The sequence below is a fragment of the Pseudopipra pipra genome, chromosome 8, assembly GCF_036250125.1.
Source record: "Pseudopipra pipra isolate bDixPip1 chromosome 8, bDixPip1.hap1, whole genome shotgun sequence".
NCBI classification, from domain to species: Eukaryota; Metazoa; Chordata; class Aves; order Passeriformes; family Pipridae; genus Pseudopipra; species Pseudopipra pipra.
In genome coordinates, this window is record NC_087556.1 from 13448386 (window position 1) to 13468208 (window position 19823).

At 37.1% G+C, this 19823-nt stretch overlaps 1 protein-coding gene and 1 long non-coding RNA gene across 2 annotated transcripts in view; one reads left to right on the plus strand and one right to left on the minus strand.

Annotated features, from left to right (window-relative positions):
- The window catches only part of RPS24 (ribosomal protein S24), a 229759-nt gene that overhangs the window by 189290 nt on the left and 20646 nt on the right, over positions 1-19823 (minus strand). The window lies entirely within an intron of this gene.
- LOC135417921 (uncharacterized) lies at positions 5640-18049 on the plus strand. Its single transcript, XR_010432269.1, has 4 exons — positions 5640-7226; positions 7480-7588; positions 13409-13439; positions 17923-18049. It is a non-coding gene; the product is annotated as an uncharacterized LOC135417921 (long non-coding RNA).

The window sequence follows — 19823 nt, forward strand, 5'->3', positions numbered from 1 at the left end:
GTTTTTATCAAGATAGAATCCTATCTTGTAAGCAAAACTTCCCATTATGAGCTATATTATGTATTCATTGTATTTAGAATGTATCAGAATATGGTATGTGTTACAAACATAAGGAATAAATGTTACATAGTTTGCAGTATATACGAATACATTAAAATTTTGGAATGCTGTTAGGATTTTAAAATTTTGGTTTCAATTTTGAGTTCATTTCACATTCAAAGACACCAGGGTTGTACAGAGCATTAACAGTCCCTCTAATTCATTTTATGCTACGTAATATGTAGTATAATTAGCAGGAAACCCTTAATCCCAGTAGGTGTGATCCTGCATTCTTTTGAAATCAAGAAAGAAAGTTTTGTTGTGGCATTAGGTACCACTCCTGAAGGATCCAGAACAGTGATGGTTAAGGCTTTTAAACTTCCCATAATAATTCTGAAGCTATTTGCCAGGACTACTGCCTGTATGAGCACTAACTTCATAAGCTTGGTGGAGCAAAACTAATTCTGATCAGGACTGGGGGAAAGTGAGGGAGGAAGGAGGAGAGGGGTATTCTATCATTAAATATAATTTCTATGATTTTTTTAACTAATGTCTTTGCAACCAAAATGATTGAGGGTAAAAAGTTAGATCCCTCCCATACCTTGTTAATTAACCACATTGAGAAGTAATATCTTTAATAGGTTTGAAAACCTTAGTTTGATGTGGCTCCAACAGAACAGTTCTTGAAAGCCACTCCTGCAGAAATGTGTATCAGACCTGTAACAGCATCACCTGTTTTGACAAAGTATTTGACAGGCTGCATTGATGTGCTGGCTCAACACAGCTGTACAGGGAAACAAGGTTTCACGTTAACCTTAATATGGAATGTTCTTGCTCTACTAATTCTATGCATTTTCCATAGGAGTTCATTCCTGCTTTGGCTCTTTTGAGTAAAATTTCAGTGTGACTCCTTTATGCCTAGAAGTTTGCTAGTGGTGTGGTTATTGAGACCAGGCTGTTGCCAGGAAGGACTTGCATGCTGTGAATCTTATTGTTGTCTTGAAACAGATCAGCCAACAGACCTGTCCAAAATCAGTTTATCATAGAAATTGCTTATTTTCATGCTGACCTTCCCCAATAGACAAGCAATAATGAAAAATCATTTAGGAAATATTTTTTCCTTATAACATTTACTGCACCTTTACTGTTACCTCATTGTGATGGCAAAGTGGCAACATATCCCCTTACCCCATGGTCTTTTCTATGGACTCATCTTTAAAATATTGCAGCTATGTGTTAACATTAATTTGTCTTACTACTGTTGCTATGAGATAAACTGAATGCTATCATTCATAACTTACATGTGGAGACCTGAGGAAAGCATTTATTCATTCTAACGCTGTTCCCTAATTCTGACAATCTAGTTCTGTAGATGCCAGGAATAGAAGGGTTTTTGGGGTTTTTGTCAGAGCTCTTTATGTTATGTAGCATTTCTTGGGTTAACAGACTAAACAAAATCCCAACTCTACACTACAACATGTTGAATTCTAGATGAACATAGTCCCTGCTTTTAAAGCAGTCACTTGGAGAGAAGGTCAATTAGTCGATGTAAAGAATTGTTAAAAGTCTCTTAATATGCCAACACTTAAAAATCAGTGAGGTTTATAGAAAATCTAAGACCAAAGGAAAGAACTTTATAGAGAAAAATCAGAAAAAGAAAGAATGGAGAAATCACTTAACAGGCTATTTCCCCACCTGGAGTGTAGCATCTTTTACATTTTCATTCCAGGATTATAACTGTCACACCACGTTATACTTTGCAAATGCCTTCAAGAATAAGTTGCCACTTGGTAAAAGCACAAAACCTTTAGAAGACACTACTTTAATCACAAAACTAGTGTGCTTGCATAACGCTAAATACTAACTAATGCAATCTTTATTCCACTTTGATGATAAGTATCAGCATTATGATAACAGCCCTGCTGATGAGATTTTTTAGCTGTAACACCTGAGTTGTTATGTCCTATATTATGGTGTGATGTTTAAATGAATTCTGAAAGAAAAAAAAAGTGTTATCAATAATAGTTAAGGTTTCTGAGGTATAATAATTTGAGAAAGACTGCAGACAGACAAAGGGAATGTGTATAACCATCTTGTTACATCTTATTTTCTTTTTCTACCTCTTCTAGTTAAATATTCTCATACTAATTGATGCTTACTTCACAACCTTAATATCAGTGTAGGATTTGGTCTCATATGCATGTAGCTGTTTTGATGCTCCAGAAATCATTCACATTTTGCACACCTTTTTAACAGCTAGAGTGATGTTTGGAATAAAGTTAAAGTTCTTTTGATAGTTGCTGTATCTTCCCATGCATGGCAATTCCTCCAACAAGCTTGCACTGGATTCCATTAGTAAAGCAGGAGTATCTCTTGACAATCAGAAGAATAGTGGACAACATCCCTTTTTTTCTTTCTTTCTTAAGCCTACCAGCTCTGAGTCTCCAGCTGGAGGTTCTGCACCAGAAATATAATTATTTCATCCACAGTGTCATCATCAGCAAGCATCAAATGAAAGGAGATTGAAATAGAGAGCAAGTGCTTCTATTTCTCATTCTCTTCTGTGCTTATCTGTCATCATGCTGCCATTTTGGATATTGAGATCTAAATGTATCTTAGGTTTTATTTCCCCTGCACTGTTACTGTTGCTATAAAGAGTCACTCAGAGACTGTAAATCTGTGTAGTAAATAAGAGAAAAAAAGAGAAAAAAACATTATATGCAGTGAGATTTCACATGTCAGATGGAAATTTGGAAGAGTGGAGCTCTTTTCCTCACGCTGCCAGTTTTCCTGGGATTCTAGGTACAGTCTTAAATAACTCTTGTCTATGTTACCAGGAATAAAATGGGAAAAATTGTACTTTATTTTTGTTTCACTGGGATGCATTGAAGACAAGTACATCTCAAATTTTAAGTTTCATAGATACTTCAGCAATGGGCAGCACAGAAGAATGAAATATAACAGCTGCCTCAAGAAAGATTAAATGTAACAAGGTTAGCCAAGGCAAATTCTCAACCAGTGAGTAGACAACAGTCAGACCTGCGTCAGTGGATGGTCTTAAAGTATAGCAGCTTCCTGAAAAAATACTTTCAAGTAGGAGAAGCCTTTGTTCCCTCAGAACTTCGGTAAGTGCACTTGCATCTTTATACTTGGACTTTGTTCTGCCGAGTGGGTTGTGTTTTGGAGTGGTTTTCCCTTTGCACGTCAGTTCTGTGTGATGTGTAGCACAAGTGAAAAGCCAAAACATTTCCTGTAGCTGCTGTTACTGTCCCTCACTACGTCTGAAATGAAGACAAGAGCAAGTTTCAACATCACAGGTGTGCATTGCATGTCTGCCCTACAACACAGAGGTGATTTGTTACATTGTAGGTTAACAGGTGGTAAAGGAGAAAGATCAATAAAGAAAAGTGCAGGGAGACACTGATTTTTTTTTCCTTTATTTTTTTTTTTAATCTTTACAGAAATAAGTTAAGAGTTGCTGAGGATCAGAAGGTTTTGAGCGTTTGAGACAGAACAGAAATGTTTTAATGGGACATTGAGTGATTTCTATCCAGACATGCTGCTTCTGTGTTAAGTTTCATCTGTCATTGTCCTTGAGAGTGTTTTGAGAACATTAGCTATAATGAGATTAGTTTATGAGATCAAGAAAGGACAAAAGTTATGAAAAAAGTGCTACTGAAATTTCTGAAATTCTCACTGGGTTAGAATAACTTCAGTCCTCGACTACTCCTTTTTGTTCCTTTCAGATCACAGTTTAGTTTTAAATGTAACAGCATCAAAAAGATCACAAAAATGACATTTATCCTGTCAAATTTGGTTGATTTCTGGTCGGTGTCAGGTGCATTTTAGTTGATTCTTTCCTGTGTCATTTTCCTAGTGATTGCTGACTGAAGAAGAAAAAATATTTTTCCTTGTTAGATTGGTGCCAAGCTAGAAATATACTACTGCTGCTGTCCAGAACAAGAAATAAGATCTTTGCATGACATGGGAGGGCTGAGGTCTTGGATAGTGCAGACAAAATTGTCTTGAAATGGTCAATGAATTTGTCTTTCAACCACTTCAGTACCTTCCATCTCCTGTTGAAATTAGGTTTATATGCTGTGTAGCTAGAAATGTTTCAGCTACCTCTTTGTGGTATTGGACCACAACTACTGATGGGAGTAGGGACAGCTCTTGAAGGCTCAGCTACCTCAGGGTCACACATCATCTCTGCTCCCCCTTCCAATTGCTGCTAGATGAGACTTTTACTTAAAATAACAGGAGAAGAAAGGTTATGAGACTTTGATTCCCAGTTTGAAGTTCATGATTCTCAATAAATGTTTATATGAAGGCAATGGCAACAGCAGCATTTCTCTAGGAGAGGCTGTGTGTCTGCTCAGGTGGAGCTGAATCCTATTTATCTGGCACATGGATGGCAGCACTGTAAACACCCTGCTTCATGCAAGGCTCATCCAGTATATAATAGGAAGGGATTGCTGGTTTTCCAGTAAAAAAATGTGATGGGATGGGACAGAATGTTTTACAATTCTGTAAACCTTTGAAGCAATTTCTTTACGACTGTAAAAGAACAAATAATCAAAATATCGTGTTTAGTCTGTGCTTAAAAATTTCTAATTATATTGGGAGATTTTCTAGGCAACTTGTCACCTTGTTTAAAGATATTAATTAACAGCTTAAAATTTCGCTCCATTTCAGCTGAATTTTTCCCTGCATTGCTTCTCAAGGCTGGGATCCTGATGGCCATGTGGAACTGTTCTTTTTATAACTGTTATAACTGTTTTATAACTGTTCTTTTTATAGCAACATTTTAGGTTTTGAAAAATCACAATCATGGGTTCTTTCAGTCTCCTACTTCCTACTCTGAATTCCTTCTGACTTGGTCAAGGGTCTTCTTTCTCTAAGCTTATTATCCTGTTCCCTGTTTTAATGTGTGCTCAGTGCAGCTTGCTTACAGCTTTCTCCATGCTCCTGACTCCTGTTTAAGACTGTACCTCGCTGAAGGTTTCATCAGCACAAAGGAAGGTGGAATACTTTAACATGTAATGGATCTGGTCATTTCATGCATTTAAAGGAGAGCAGATAATAAAGTTCTGCTCACCTAGTTGCCTCATTTTTCTTCTGTTTTATTTCGGAGTTTGAAAACAAAACCTTTGTAAAAAAAAAAAGCTCTGATTTCTATTTCCATGGAGCTCATGTTGCCAAGACAACTATAATAAATGTTCTCTTCTGGAAAAACCTCTTGTAGACATAGGAAGCTTTCCCAGATATACTATTCAAGCTGAAATGTTGTAAAATGAATAGTAAACTCACTAACATTTTTCCATACACTGTTCATTTAATTGACATGGGGGGATTATTCCCTATTCTGTGTTTGCAGTTTATGTTATTCTTCATCCTCATTTGACTAGCATTAACAAAAAAAACACAAACTAGTATATTTTCCCCTGAGTTTATTGAGTTAAAAAGGAGCAGGAAGAATTTCTGGTCAAATATTTTAGGTAATAGAAATGCATGTTCACTGTGTTGCTCTGACATCAATTATCAGTATCTTCATAGGGAAAAAGCGGGGGAGGCTTAATTTCTGGCAGAAATATGTTAACTGTTAAAGCAAGATTGTTGTTGGGATTTTTTATCAATTTCTGGATTTCATTTTCGTTATTTCATATTTCACTTTCTCAGTGCTGCATCACGTAAGGTGTCTAGAGGTAATAGTAATGGCCCTGGATCAATTCCACAATTTGGAAGCCCTAAAAAAGAGAGAGAGAAAAGCTGCTACAGTAATTTTACCAATGGAATTGTTTGGACTTGTGCTTTAGTTCATTAACATTGTCATTGGTCTTTAGTGTGTTTAAAGATTTTAGTAGTTTATGAAAGAACCAAAAGCGTATCACATGAATTAGGTTGCGTATCACAGCATCCATACGGAGTGATTTTATCACACTACATCTCAACTGGTATATGAACAATGACCAAATTTGCATTGTGAGTGTTAATGAAAACCACAGGAAATAATATATCTAACATTGTGAATGAAAACAGCTCTATTTCCATCTTGAGATGGATTAGTGTGGGTTTTGTACAGCTGGTATTGGATAAATTAAATCTGTAGTTGCACACCATAGTCTCCTCTTGATAGGGAGTCTTGGCCATTGCATAGACATGTAGTAAGGAATCATAGCTCATGGGGGAGAAAAAAAGTTGAAGAACACACACTTCAGCCAGTATGAAACACTAGAACAATGCTTTAGAGAGACATTAAAATTAATAATAAACTGTATTCCATTTCATATAAAACCAACCCAACCTGTGTAAAATCAGCATTCTTGAAAAAAATCTGACTGATTATTTATCATTTCCTGAACAAAATTGTTTGAACTGAAATATTTTGGCCATTTTTCGATTTTCAGTCAAGGTAGGGAACACAGGAACTATTTAGTCAAGTGGGTTCCAAAGCATACTATTTTTGCAAATAGGTTAAGGTGCAACAGATAAATGCACAAAGGGCTTCAGTTCTCCATGTATTTTTTCCACAACAGCTAGTTTCAGAAAGCCATAAAAGAGATTACAGAGGCAGAGTGAGGAACTAGCAGGAGCTACCATGAACGCATGTAATCCCTTCCTCCCACCAGCCCTCTAGAGGATACAGAGTACTGCAAAGCTCATTTTAAAAAACTATCATTAGCCATGACTTTTCAAAAAGGCACAAGTCTTTACAATTATAGCTGTTCTTGTTCTAAACATGTTTCAGTCATCAGAATTTGGGAGATAAAGAGACATCTGAAAAGCTGCATAACACAATGGCTGATTAAAGATTCTGCATCCCCAAGAGCTTGTGCAGCAGCTAAGATAGAATTTTCTTTCTTTTGTAAAAACACATACCAGTTCTGCATTTACATAAAGTAATCATTTAAGGTGGGTAAAAAGAGGTTCTTGGCAACAGGGAGGTCTTTGTGGAGGAATATGCTATTTTCTGTAGAGTTCCATCAACATACTCAAATTTCCTTCCAAGAATCTTCCAAGAATTAGCATATTTTTTTATAACTCCTTCTCAGATACACTATGTCACTTGCTCTCGCAGTTCCCATTTATAACTGATATCACATGAGCTCCATTTAAGACACGGAGCAGAGCCTGAGCTGTTATGACACAGAATCACATATATGGGCACAAACTTTATTTGGCAAGTAGTTTAGAATTTTTTTTTTGTTATTATTTTTAAGATAGCATATCTATGCTAAATATAACTGTGTCAGAATTGGAATAAATGGGGGTCCTGGGTCTCATCAAGGTTTTGCTCCATTCCAAATCACCTTGGCAGAGAGCTGTGGATGCAGTTTCCCAGAAAATTGTCAAACACTTTCAGCCCCAGGAACTAAGAAGCTAGACATCAAACTCAAATTTCTTTCATAGTAACCTGTACTCTCATTTTTTAGGTGAAAGCCCACTCTTTATTTCAAGTAATTTTCTTCAATCAAGGTGAGGAGGTCCCAGATGAGGCGAAGTTCCACTGTAGGTTTCCCCCTCCCTCTCTGGACAATCACTACCTAAGGTAATTTACAAGTTTTACTCATTAAGTTCTAGTTGTGATTTCTCTTGACCCTTCCTGTTCCCTTCCTAAGGCACATTATGATTAAAACATTCCTACTACAGTACCTTCATGCTGCTGTTCTGTGACCTGTGCCATAGGCAAGGAATAGATGTTGTGTGACTCTTTCTGAAGGCTATGGACATCTCTTGCATGGTTACCTGAAACTGGGAGTCCTGGCTTTGGTCAGGGACAGGCTGCCTGCCATACAATCCTGTCCTTCTGTGCTCAGTATGTCCCTGACAACATCTCAGCACTACCACCACTGCACCTAACACACAGGCTAAGAAGCTGCCTTTAAACTTGACAAGTGAAATACGGCTATCAGCAGAGCTGTGGCAGACTGGAGCTCAGTGTGGGCTCACTGCCTGAATATTGATTTAGCTTCCTGGGCATGTTTTCTGGCTGAATCGGTCTGCAGCAGCTACATGACTAAAACTCAGCTGGGTGAATGTGTGCATTAACCTACAGTACCAGCCTAATGCTTGAAAACGAGCTGCAGGGAATGTAAAACAAGATGACTGGCACAAGCACAAGTGTTGGATGCTCACAGATATTCCCTCACGTAAGCTGTTCTCCAGTAACTTACTGTATACTAGCCTTATGAGTTAAAAGTGGAAAAGAATAACTTTCAACCAAACTAAAGGGACTAAAGCAAAATGATGATAGGTTGGTGGAATGGTGCAACTTTTGATCTACTCTGATCACTCTATAGCTCAGCAAATCTGTATTTCTGTCATGTACAGGATCAGATTCATAACTTATATGCCCAACAAAATGTCGAGAACATGAATTGTACTAAATCTTGCAACTTCAGGCAAAGAAACTAACTCCCAAAGCAGCTGTATTCCAGGAAGAAAGAAATATAAAGCTACCTACTACTATCACAAGTGTTAAAATATATAATCTCTAATGAAAAGAGCCCAGTGCATCCAAATAAAAAGGGATCATCAACTTGTAGATGGTGGCAGACTCCATAAATCTTAAAGTGTGGCAGCAGTACAGTGCTGGGTAGCTATCAAATACACCATGGCTCATGCAGCCATTTGAATACCAATGCCAAGAGGAAGGGACCAGCAGCCCTTAGGGCAATTAGGATTTCCCAATAGGCTGCAAATGCAGTTGAAACCTTTCTCATTCCTTTGTTGCTTTCTTATTTCTTCTTCTCATTTTCTTCAAGCTCAGATAAGTAAAAAGTTTATATAAGATGAGAAAGAGTCCTTAGATATACCACAAAATATATACCAATGTTAGCGATTACAAAGTTTCCTGTGACTTTGACATATTACTGTCTTGTTGGAGATTTTTCTTCCAGATATTCCAATAGCAAATGTTTACACAGTGCAAGAGATTAGAAGAATAAAATAAATGAACATTGTCCCTCTGAATCTGGAAAACCTCAGCTTCTTTGCTAATGTGTGCATATGTATATATGTATGTATACATGCACATATATCAACAAAAAAATGTGAAATAGAAGCCAGGGAGGTCAATGTGAAACCAGCTGTTCTGCTAGCTCTTTATCTTACTTTACAGCGTAAATTGTCTTCCTCTTTGATTTTCAGTTTCTCTAGAACCTTTGTAATTTGCCATGGTCTCCTTCTTGATCAATTAATATTTTGTAAGGTGCTTTTGGTTCATGTAAATTGCACCTGTTTGAATTTGTCACCCTGTTTTCTCTGTAAGCAGTTTGTATTTTACTGCTTTTACACACTGAATTCTTGAAGGCTTAAGTAGAATGCAAAATACTAACCCAGAAAAAGATAAAACAGCACTGTCTATACAGCGAGTAGTTTATGGATTCCAAGGGACTTCAGGCAGTACTAGATTATGTATTTGTACTGCAGGGAAAAGTGGGAGTTTGGGAACAGCGTGTACATCTGAATGTCTTCTTATCAACTCTGCTCTGTAGAGACCCAAGAGCTCTTTCTATTGCAATAAGAGCATAGTTGAAAGTATTGTTGGGAGATGGTAGAATGTGAAGAGTTGCAGTGTGGTCTCTTTAGATGGCATAGCAACAGAATCTATCAGCAGGAACATTTGTCACACAGATTTTGCCACAGTCTAGAAAATTGAAACTTTTATTTTAATCTGAATAAGTATTATTCTCACAGTAAAGAACTGGAGTTGAAGAGTGTGTGTCCTTTGGCACTAGCTTCCCTAGTCTAAAGAAGCTAGAAAAAAAATATTTCTATAGGAAAAAGAAAAGATATTTTATTTGGTAATAAATTTTGCAATTTTTTTAAAAAATCTGTATAGAACTTTATGAAGCACTAAAACAGTTGTTATACAAAAGTACAAAGTGCTATCCAGATTTTGTGGGGCATCACTGGATTCCTGCCTGCCTTGGCCTCAGCATGAAAGGAAGAAAAAGGGGAACCTGGCAACAAGGAACCAAGTCAAAGTGGAGATTTTGAGTCTGGATACCCTTGGATCCAGGCATGGCTCCCATACCTTGACACATTCAGAGCTGTGAAAGGGCTCTACCATGATGTTTCTTATTCTGCTTCATTGTGTGAGTCTTAGCTTTATCTCCAAACTAAACTCAGCTGCAGTGGCTGAGTGTGAAGGGGTAAGCTTTGCTAGACTTATGCCAAGCAGCATAGACAAAGTGAGAACTTTAACTTTTCTATGTTTTATCTGGATAAGCTGATGCAGCACAATCTGTTCACAGATCTCCAGAGCTTTTCACAACAGAATGTAGAAAGTGGAGCTCAGGCCAGAGGGAGGCTAATAGCCAGCAATACAGGAAGCTGCTTGAATTGCTGCCTTACTTAGTCTGCCTTTGAACTGGTTTTCAACCTTGTGACACATCTATGTGTGTGTAACTGGAACATATTGGTGTGACTGGGGAGGAAGTGGCAGAAGAAAGCTTATTGAAAGTTTGTCTAATTTTTCACACATCAGAGACTTCTGGCAGCGCTGAGGGCTAATTATCCATCAGTCCCATATGAATTACATAGATTTGCACTACACAGGGTTAGAACTACACCAGCACACAGCTCATTTCACATGCTAATAGCCTTTAATATTCTTCTGCCACGTTTCACAATCCAATTATTCATTTATTTAGCAAATCAAGCTGAAAGGGAGAGCAAAAATGTTATGTCATAGAGGATCTTAGCCACAGAAGTGGCTTTTATTTTAGAAGCTGTTCCTTTCTTTTTTTCTTCATTGACAGCTGGTGATATGACTGGTACAAAGCTTTGTAGGGAAGGGTCTCACCCCAGCTTGGCATCCTGCCTTGAGTTGCTGTGGCCTGGCTGTTTTACTCAACCAGGCCTTTCCGTAGCCTCTATTTTCAAAATCTCTCTTCTTTTTATTCCATGATACCAGCAACATTTGTGGATTAAGGTGACACATCAGAGACTGACTCATCCTGTAGTCCTGTCCTGTATATCTACCCATTATAGGGCACTCTATTCTTTAGCTGGTCTTTTGTTATATGCATGAGGTCCCCAGAGTGGGTTTCTTATTACCAATGAAGTATCCTTCATTACCATTCAGCTCATGTCTCCCTTTTAAAGTACACTATAGCTTTTTTTATTCAGTTTCACTGTACTGATGCATAGGTTTGGTGCTCTTTGATAACTGCTCCAGAATAAATCAGCATCTTTCCCTCTCTCTGTGAGAAGGGCAGAGAAGGGAAGAAAATTGAAGAAAATTTTTTAGACAGAAAAAAGTAACATCAGGTAAATCTTGAGGAATACCTTACAAATGAAAACCTCAAGAAAAAATACTGTTATTTCCTTAAGACACACCCTACAAGCAGAAGGCCAGAGAAACATGTCCGAAATAAATAAAAACCCATTTCTGCCCCCTGTTTTTTCATTTTTTTTTAATTGCAGAGGAAAAAAAATAAGAAAACTCTTCTCTTTCTTTTTTGTATAATGATGCATGTGAAAAACAAAGAAGTAGAATACAAAGAATAGAAAATAAAATATAAATGTAAGCTTTTTAGGATTGAAGGAGAAAAACTCTACAGGCATTTTCAAGCCCCTTGGTGATTACTGTTATTCCCAGCAATTGCTGAGTGCATCCAGCATGTGACCATTGCTTGAATTCCGCTTTTGAATTATTTATCACTTTTACTTTCATGTAAAATAACTATTTGCAGTCTTTAAGCCTTTTAATATTTTTTCACTAAAACATGGAAATCTAAGGAGGACTTTGAGATTTACAGTGATGTAACTCTGTTAAAAACCTTGCCTAATTAGAAGGAAGTATGAAAAACAGCAAATATGTTTGTCTGTAACTGTGAAGAAGATTAACAGGGATGGAGAAAGAGCCATAAAAAGTGCTGTTTGTTGAAGAACTTGCTACAGGACAATGTCAAGGCCAGGAAGAAAAGACAAGCCTGAGACTATGACCCTTGTAGCTCCTTCCCTTACATGTGTGTCCTCCTTGCTTCTGGCCACTGGATAGTTGCTGTTAAACAAGGAAATTACTTTTTTTCCATCTATTCAATTTAAAGCTGCTGCCAGCAAGACAGAGCATCAGAACAATGTGAACTCTTATAAAACTCTTTGTATGTATTTTGGAAAATGTTTCATTAGCCTTCAAACTTTTCCTTGTGCCTTTTCATTTTCAAGCTCCACATGGAAGTAGTTATTGGTGTCTCACAGCCTTTTGGTTTGCAGAAAATGTCCTGTCATTCATTTACCATCCACCTAGTTTTTTATAGTCTGTTTTCCTAAAGAAAGACAACCTAATGTGCTATCTGTCCATTTCCTGCAATTGCTGTCTCTCTCAAATCACTTTTAAGCAACTGTTTTATTTCATCCTCATTGGACAAAAACGAAAAATAAAAGGAAATGAAAATTAAAATGAAATTTCTAGAGATCAAGCAAAAAATATCAGGCTAGAAAAAGAGGGGAGATTCTGCTAGTGCTCTGACTGAATGAGAAATCTGCAATATAAAGCTTTGCCATTGCTGGTACCCATGGAACTACTCCCCTATCCTCACCCTCCTCCTGTTATTCCCATTAACTCCATTTAGATGGCTTATTAGTGAGGAAGAAAGCAAATGCTGTAGGTGCTTTTCACATGAGCAGTCACTGTTATTGCTAGAAAATATTGCTGGATTCCATAGAAGTAGAGGCACAGAGGGGACATAATTTTTCTCAAACCCTGATTTTTTTTTCCGTGAAACTGTTTTCAGTTATTTAGAACTGAAACATTTTTGGCACTTTTAAATCTGTTTTCTTTCTTTTCATCTAGGCTTTTTTTCCTAAGAGGGCAAAGATTAAATAATTGAAAGGGTGAAAAGAAACAGAAAAAAACCCCTAATGTTAATTTCTTACTTTCTACCACTTCCATTGAAATATTCCCCTCAAAAAGTGTTCCAGTCATTTACAGAAGAACCTGTAGTAATATCATGGTCTGTCTCCTCTCATGGTTCAACTCATTTAATTTCAGGAGACTTTCTTGGCCAACCTTGCTTCTTCTTGAGAAATGACTATATTAAGAAAGGCCAAAATTTTTACTTTTCCTCCAAGTCATGAACTGGCAAACTCTCAAATAATCTGTCTTGACTATATTGATTCATACTTTCAGTTTTTGGTTAAAATATCTGTTTTGTTTCAAATGGAATATATGGTAAAAGTCACTACATTTTATTTTTTGCTCTGTTGCTAATGATGAAGCATCCCTAACGTCTGGATTTTTTCTAGCAGAAGTGAAATCTAAATCTGTCAGCTAATAATAGCTCTCTCAGGGATTTGAGGCTTTTGAATCCCTTTACACAGTCTTCCCTTGTATTATTTTGTTCTCTTCTCTTGGCAGGTGCTCTGAGGCTGGGATTTCACTTTTTAAGGTACTGTGAATAGTGTCTATAGAATCTGAATGACTTTGGTTTGCTCAGCTGAAAGGAAAGCTAAGGGCAGTGAGGCATCCTGTTATATTTGTTTACTATGAGAGACATATTTTTAAGATGGATAAGATGTGACAGGATGTCCATTAGGGCTATCCCTTTTTAGCCTTCTTTATTGAATGAAAACGTCTAATGATGTTAACTGCTGTTTCTGACAGAGGCCTAGAAATCAAATATTACATCTAGACTATGCACACAACTCTTTTCAAACATGTAAAATGAATAATCAAATGTAGCTCTGAAAAGAGAGAACCAGTAACTTCTGTTTTCTAGAGGAAGAATGCACTCATATGTCCTCGTAAAGATTAAAGGAGAAACTTGTGGTTTTCAATTAGATCCATTACTTGAGAAACAGATGTCTGAGTTTGAAATTGCATTGTGCAAAGAGCTCCAGCACACCACACAGAATACTACTCAAACGTACAAAATGACTGAGGACCTGAGGATGGTGTTTGTAGCTCTTTTTTTCATGACACAAGAAACCCTAAAAGTCTTTGTTTTGCTCTAAGGAGAGTATGCAGGCTCAGAAGAGGAGATTGCTAATCACAGATAACTCTGTAATGACTCTTGCCAGAAAGTAGCTGGCTCCACAGGATAATAGGATTACAGTCTTCCCTTCTGGAAGAGCAGGCAGTGCATCAGTGCTGAACTGTCCTCTGCAAGTATGTAGTACAAACTCAAGCCTGGGCACGACCCTGGCACCCAGTTCCTGCTGCTGCAGCTGGAGAGGCAGCTCTCCTGTCTCATCATCTTCTATGTGAAAATGAGTTTTTGTAGCTTTTCCAGAGAAGTGCTGTGCTGGCTGCTAAGACCCATCTTCAGGTGTCCTCTTTCCTTTTGAGCAGGATAGTGAGTGAGACTTGTGAGCAGGCTTTTTTCCCTGCAGCAGATGGTTCAGGACATAAGCTCACATCTCTGACCTGAAGGGATCTAGTGATGGGATGGAGAAACTGTCGCTCTCAATCATTGCTTCAACTCTGGTCTAACTATTATTTCTGAAGATTTGACATCATTGACTCAGTAATTTAGAGTCTGAGGTCCTCTCTGAGATGATGTTGTGGTTAAAGTTTATTTCCTAATGATACAAAAAAGCCAAAAACCCACCAACCAACCAACAAAAAAAAGCACAAAATAGCAATCTTTTTGCCTATCTCAAAACAAGACTTTGGGTGAAATGGTCTTAGAAAATTCTTTCTTTTGCAGGGAGTATCCCTCCAGGGCTATCAGTGCCACATATTCTTAGTGGTTAAACAAAAGAACTCAAGTACTACAGATATCAAACAGCATGTTCAGATTTGTTGCAAGTCACTTGAGAAAGAGATTTGCTTGCAAACTGCATTTCAGAAGGTTTTTTCTATACTGCAGTAATATTTAAAATAATAAGAAAGGCAAAAATTAAAACATTCATACCAGTAATGCTAACAATGTCCACATTGTTCTTAAAAAAATCTGTATGTCTGGACAACATTACAGCTACTGACATCAATATGAGAACTTATGATGTATTAGATCACTTCAAGCTTGTAAGTTTGGGGTTTTGGTCAGTTAGTAGAAAGTGTCTATCTGACTCCATACACATTTTGCTTTTGTAACAACTGGTCCCTGGTTAAAAAGCTTATGATGGGATGGAGTTAACTGAATCAGCCAAAATGCTCCAGACTCTCCCCACAGCACATGGGTTGTCTTTTCTACTCAGCAATATGCTTCATCCTTTGCTATTATGTTTTATACTGTGTTGTGTCAAGTAATGGGAATCACATGGGTCAAACATCACTGCATTACTGAGATGTTTAAAGCATTAAACTGTTGAAATGCCTTTTGAGGAGCAGGCTCCTTTAAAATGCAGTACCTTCTGTCTGCTCTCTGGTTATATTGTGTCTTCTAGATACAGGAATGTTTTTCTTACATCACCAGCTGAGAACATCTTTTCTTGACGATCAGTTGAGAAAATTAAGAAAACTAATATAATTTGTCTGCTTTGGATAGTAACATCCATTATGGAAGGAATGGAGCTAAGAGAGGATTCCTTCACAAATTCCCTTGAAGAAAGAGGGAAATGCTTTATATTTCCAGTAGGGAAACATTCTTTCTAGGCAGTGATTAAGATAAATAGTCTAATTTTGTGATATAGGCTGTCAGATAAAGTCCCCAGGAGCATACATTGAGCAGTTGCTCTAAGTGGAGCTCTTTGTCTAACCTGAGACATGCTCTCTGGTTGGGATGGCTCTCCGGTGGGTACAACCCGTGTTGTAAATGGAAGACTGAGCCTAAACTTGGGCCATACATTTTCTGACATTATTCTGTTTCCAAGGTAATGCAGTCAGTAGCTGGGAGAAAGCCATGTGGCTGAAAGCTGTAATTGCCTGTCTGGCACAGAAATATTGTCTCTGCTTTGCTTAAAGGCACTGAGGGAGGGGGAAGCAGACTGCAAAGAGCCAAAGATGAAGTAGCCAGGGGCAAGATCTTTGCTTGAGAACTTGGGGTGACTCTGGCCAGCCACAGACAGGCTGGGACTACCTTTTCTTTATCTCCTGCTGCTGTACCATGTACATGCTACCTTTTTTCCCTAAATGTAGCAGCTGAAGAGAGACTAAATGACACCAATGTGTGAGGAGGACTGCTGTTCCCACCCAGAGCCTTGCCTACAGGGCAGAGTGATGCACAAGTGGAGAGGAAAAGTCTGAGATTCTCTGTTGTGAACAGACTTGTTACAACCACTTATGCCTAGTGTTAACAGCCCATCTACCACCTGCTAGTTAACACACAAGGATTAGCAGGGAAATGCAATCCCTAAACCTGCATGGATTAGATTAAAGTTATACACCTAATGCAATTCATAAAAAGCTGGTTTTGTCTTGACTGTGAAATCGCACGAGCTGAGTCAACAGCGAAATCCATCCTGTACCAAAGATACAGAGCACCAGGCTGGCAAAGATTGAAAGCCAGAAGAAGAGTCAAGAATGGGATTTCCATTCCTGTTAGCAATGAAATTAATCAATGTTTAAAGGATGTTAAACCAATGGATCAAGATCTGTCTAAAATTAGCAAAAGAATTTTTTATGTGTAGGCTGGTAAGACCACTGTGAGCACAGTCTAGCTAACTAGGGACTCTCTTTTGGACTGCTTTGAGTCTTATTCTCTGGATATCACAAGCCTTGTTTGGCATTTTCATTTGGCACAAGCTGATTCTAGTCTGATGAATGGGTCCACAAAGACAGTTACCTTTTAAATGCAAAATACCATTTTCTTTTTTTTTAACATTGGTTTCAATCTAAAGCAATGACAAAATGTATATTAGCCTAAGAGCTTTTCCAAGATTCTCTGTAATTTTTTTTAATTTTTTTTTTTTTAGTTTTGGGGAGTTTAGAGACAAAAATACACTCATATCAAAACTGAATTTAGAAATAAATAGGTTGTTTCACTTTGTCAGCATTATGCAGCTATGAAAAATGAAAAACATTTTGTCTTCTCATGAAAAAGACAGGACAGTTTTGCAGAGCTTAAAGGACCAAGACCTAAATACCTTGTTAATTTATTTTCTTTCTTGTGTTAGCATTACTGTTATTCAGCTCGTTGCATTTGAGACTAAAATATGTTAGACACTGCAAGAGAAACGATCCCTCACTGTTAGGGTTTAAAATCATTATAACACTATAAAGCTTCATTGTCATTTACAGAATATATTTTAGACAAATATTCAATTCCACAACTTGAAATAACAATTTTACCATGTGTATCTGCATTTGATTAATACCAAAGCTCAAGGTATTCAACTCATACAAATTATTAAGTTATATGGAGATCTAAACAAAAAAAATATTCTCTTGTAATTGAGACTAGACTTCAGTGGGAGATGCTGAAGTCTGAGCTCTGTTGAAAATTTTTTCTTTTCATCTTGATTGAGCTTCTAAAAGGTTGGGATGAAGACAGTTTACAGTCTCCTTTTCTTAAAGAAATCACCAGTGAAAACATAAAAAATCTTAAAGCCCACTTGCAAGAAGCATCAATATTTGTTTAACTCATTAACTATTTTTTGTCTATTTAGAAGCGGCAAATCAAAACTATGAGATCTTAAAGAGTATAAATTACTTATTTTCTGCATTTGGAGCCAACTCTAAGATGACCAAGAGTTCCAGAGACAACCCCACATGATGAAACAACAAGTTGTAATGTTGTTTAAGGGCATCAGGGGAATAACATGCTGTTTAGAGAAACATTTCTGTTTTCTGATGTCATCTACAAAAGGTTAGGATTCTTTTTAGGTATTCCCCATTTAAAAGGTTAATATCACTTATGACTCTTCCATTATTAATTAAAAAAAATGAAATCTGAGAAAAACTCACAGAATTATATTACATATATGTTACACATATATAATGATTATTTATAATATTGAATATATTAATGATATTATTTTTTTACATAGGAACCTGCAAGAACATCATCTGGTTCCTGAGGAGGTTGTCATGAGATGAGAGGTTTCTAGGAAAAAAAAAATCTTCCGTGTAAAAAGGATTCAGTGTAGAAAAAATATGTAAGTCTATAAAATTCACCCAGTGGATAACTGTGGGGTTTGTTTGGCTTCTTTTTTGTGTATGTTTTTGTTCTTTTCCAAAAGGTATGTGCAAAACATATTAAAAATATTGCATTTTTTTTCTATTTCAAGATACTAGTGTGCTTTATAGTAAAGACTAACAGACACGGTTCAAGTGCATAGTGAATGGTTATTCAAAGCAGTGTTTCCATGCACTGAAGCATAGACAACCACCCAGAAAAATACAGCCTTTACAGCCAAACCTCTAACTTTTTGCTTAGATGAAAGAGAAAATAATATATTGTTGGCAATATTCAAAACTTCTGCCAAGTACCTATCTTTTGAGCTGAGCAAAACCTATGGAACAACAAATTTGCTGTCAAAATCTATTGATCTGTACAAATTACAATAGCAAATGCTATATTTTCTTACTAAAATGTCTAAAAAATTATTCAGTTGTTAGAAGGTACTTGGTACAAAGGTGAATATTCACCATGTGCCATTTTAAATTACTTTAAATGGTGGCCATGGAGAGAACCTTTCAGTAGCTAAATATAGTTATTAATTGAGACATATTTAAAATATATTAACATTTATCTTAATTTACGTTTAGCCACATTTGAACATCTATATAAAAAAATAAAAATAAGTTGCAACAAAGGATTGATTACAAATTAAGCACAAACTTTATTTTAAAAATACCATGGTATAATTTAATGATTATAAACAGCTTTTATGGGGTAGACTGTGTTTTACTTCATGAATTTATATTTTTCAGGCAGACAGGCTGTAATTTGATACTCTCACTTTCTTGGAATGACATGTAATTTCAATTTTATTTTTTTTTACTCAATCAGCTAAGATATATTACTGTCTTTATGCTTATTAGTACAAAATTTAATTCTATATGACTGAAGCAGACAGAAGATCTTGCCAGTAGGGAACATGCTGGTGGCCTAGTGCCTCAACTGGATATTGTTTCTTGTGGAAATGTGGTGATGTTTCTTTACCCAAACAGAAAATGCACAAATCAGTGATGATAAAAGTCCAGAAATCTAGAACTGACCAATCAGTTGGGCTGCATCTTATTTTGAGCATCTAGTATGAGACCCCTGGAATTGATTTCAGAAGAATTTACTGGAGGAGAAATTGTCTCTGTCAGTGTCTCAGATTTGGCATCCTGAAGTGAAGGCATCACAAGTCACTCTGGGAAACCTTATGCTAATCATTAATGTTAGACCTGTAGAGTCTGTGCCCCACTTCAGAGGATGTCCAAAGACAGCACGTTGTTTACCTTCACAAACTGATATTCTTGGTGACACAGCTTACCTTTGTTAAAAACATACGTGTTGTGTAGGTTTTACATCCAAACAGCCACTTCCTCCTGGCTGTATCTCACTGTGTGCACCAAACACAGACCTGGAGTTATTGTAGGAACTCCACCCCAAGCAGCCATGCTGTAATGCAAACCTCTTGGCATTTCTAAAAGAGCAGTTCCACATATCAAAACCATGCTTGTCTCAATTTGTGTTCAGATTTTTTCATCTGCTGTAACAGCTGTCCCTTAAGTAGCACAGAATGGGCTCTGCAGACAAATCTCGCCATGGGAATTCTCCTCCAAGGGAAATCTTGCACTGTGGCAATTAACAGCTCACATGTTCTGAGTGATGCACGCCAGGCATGTTGAGCTGGGAAGATGTTAGAGGAGCCCTGACATGGCTGGTTTCCTTACTAGCCATGTAGGACAGCACGTGTATACCTCTTCTACGCCTATGCAGCGCATAGAAAGATGT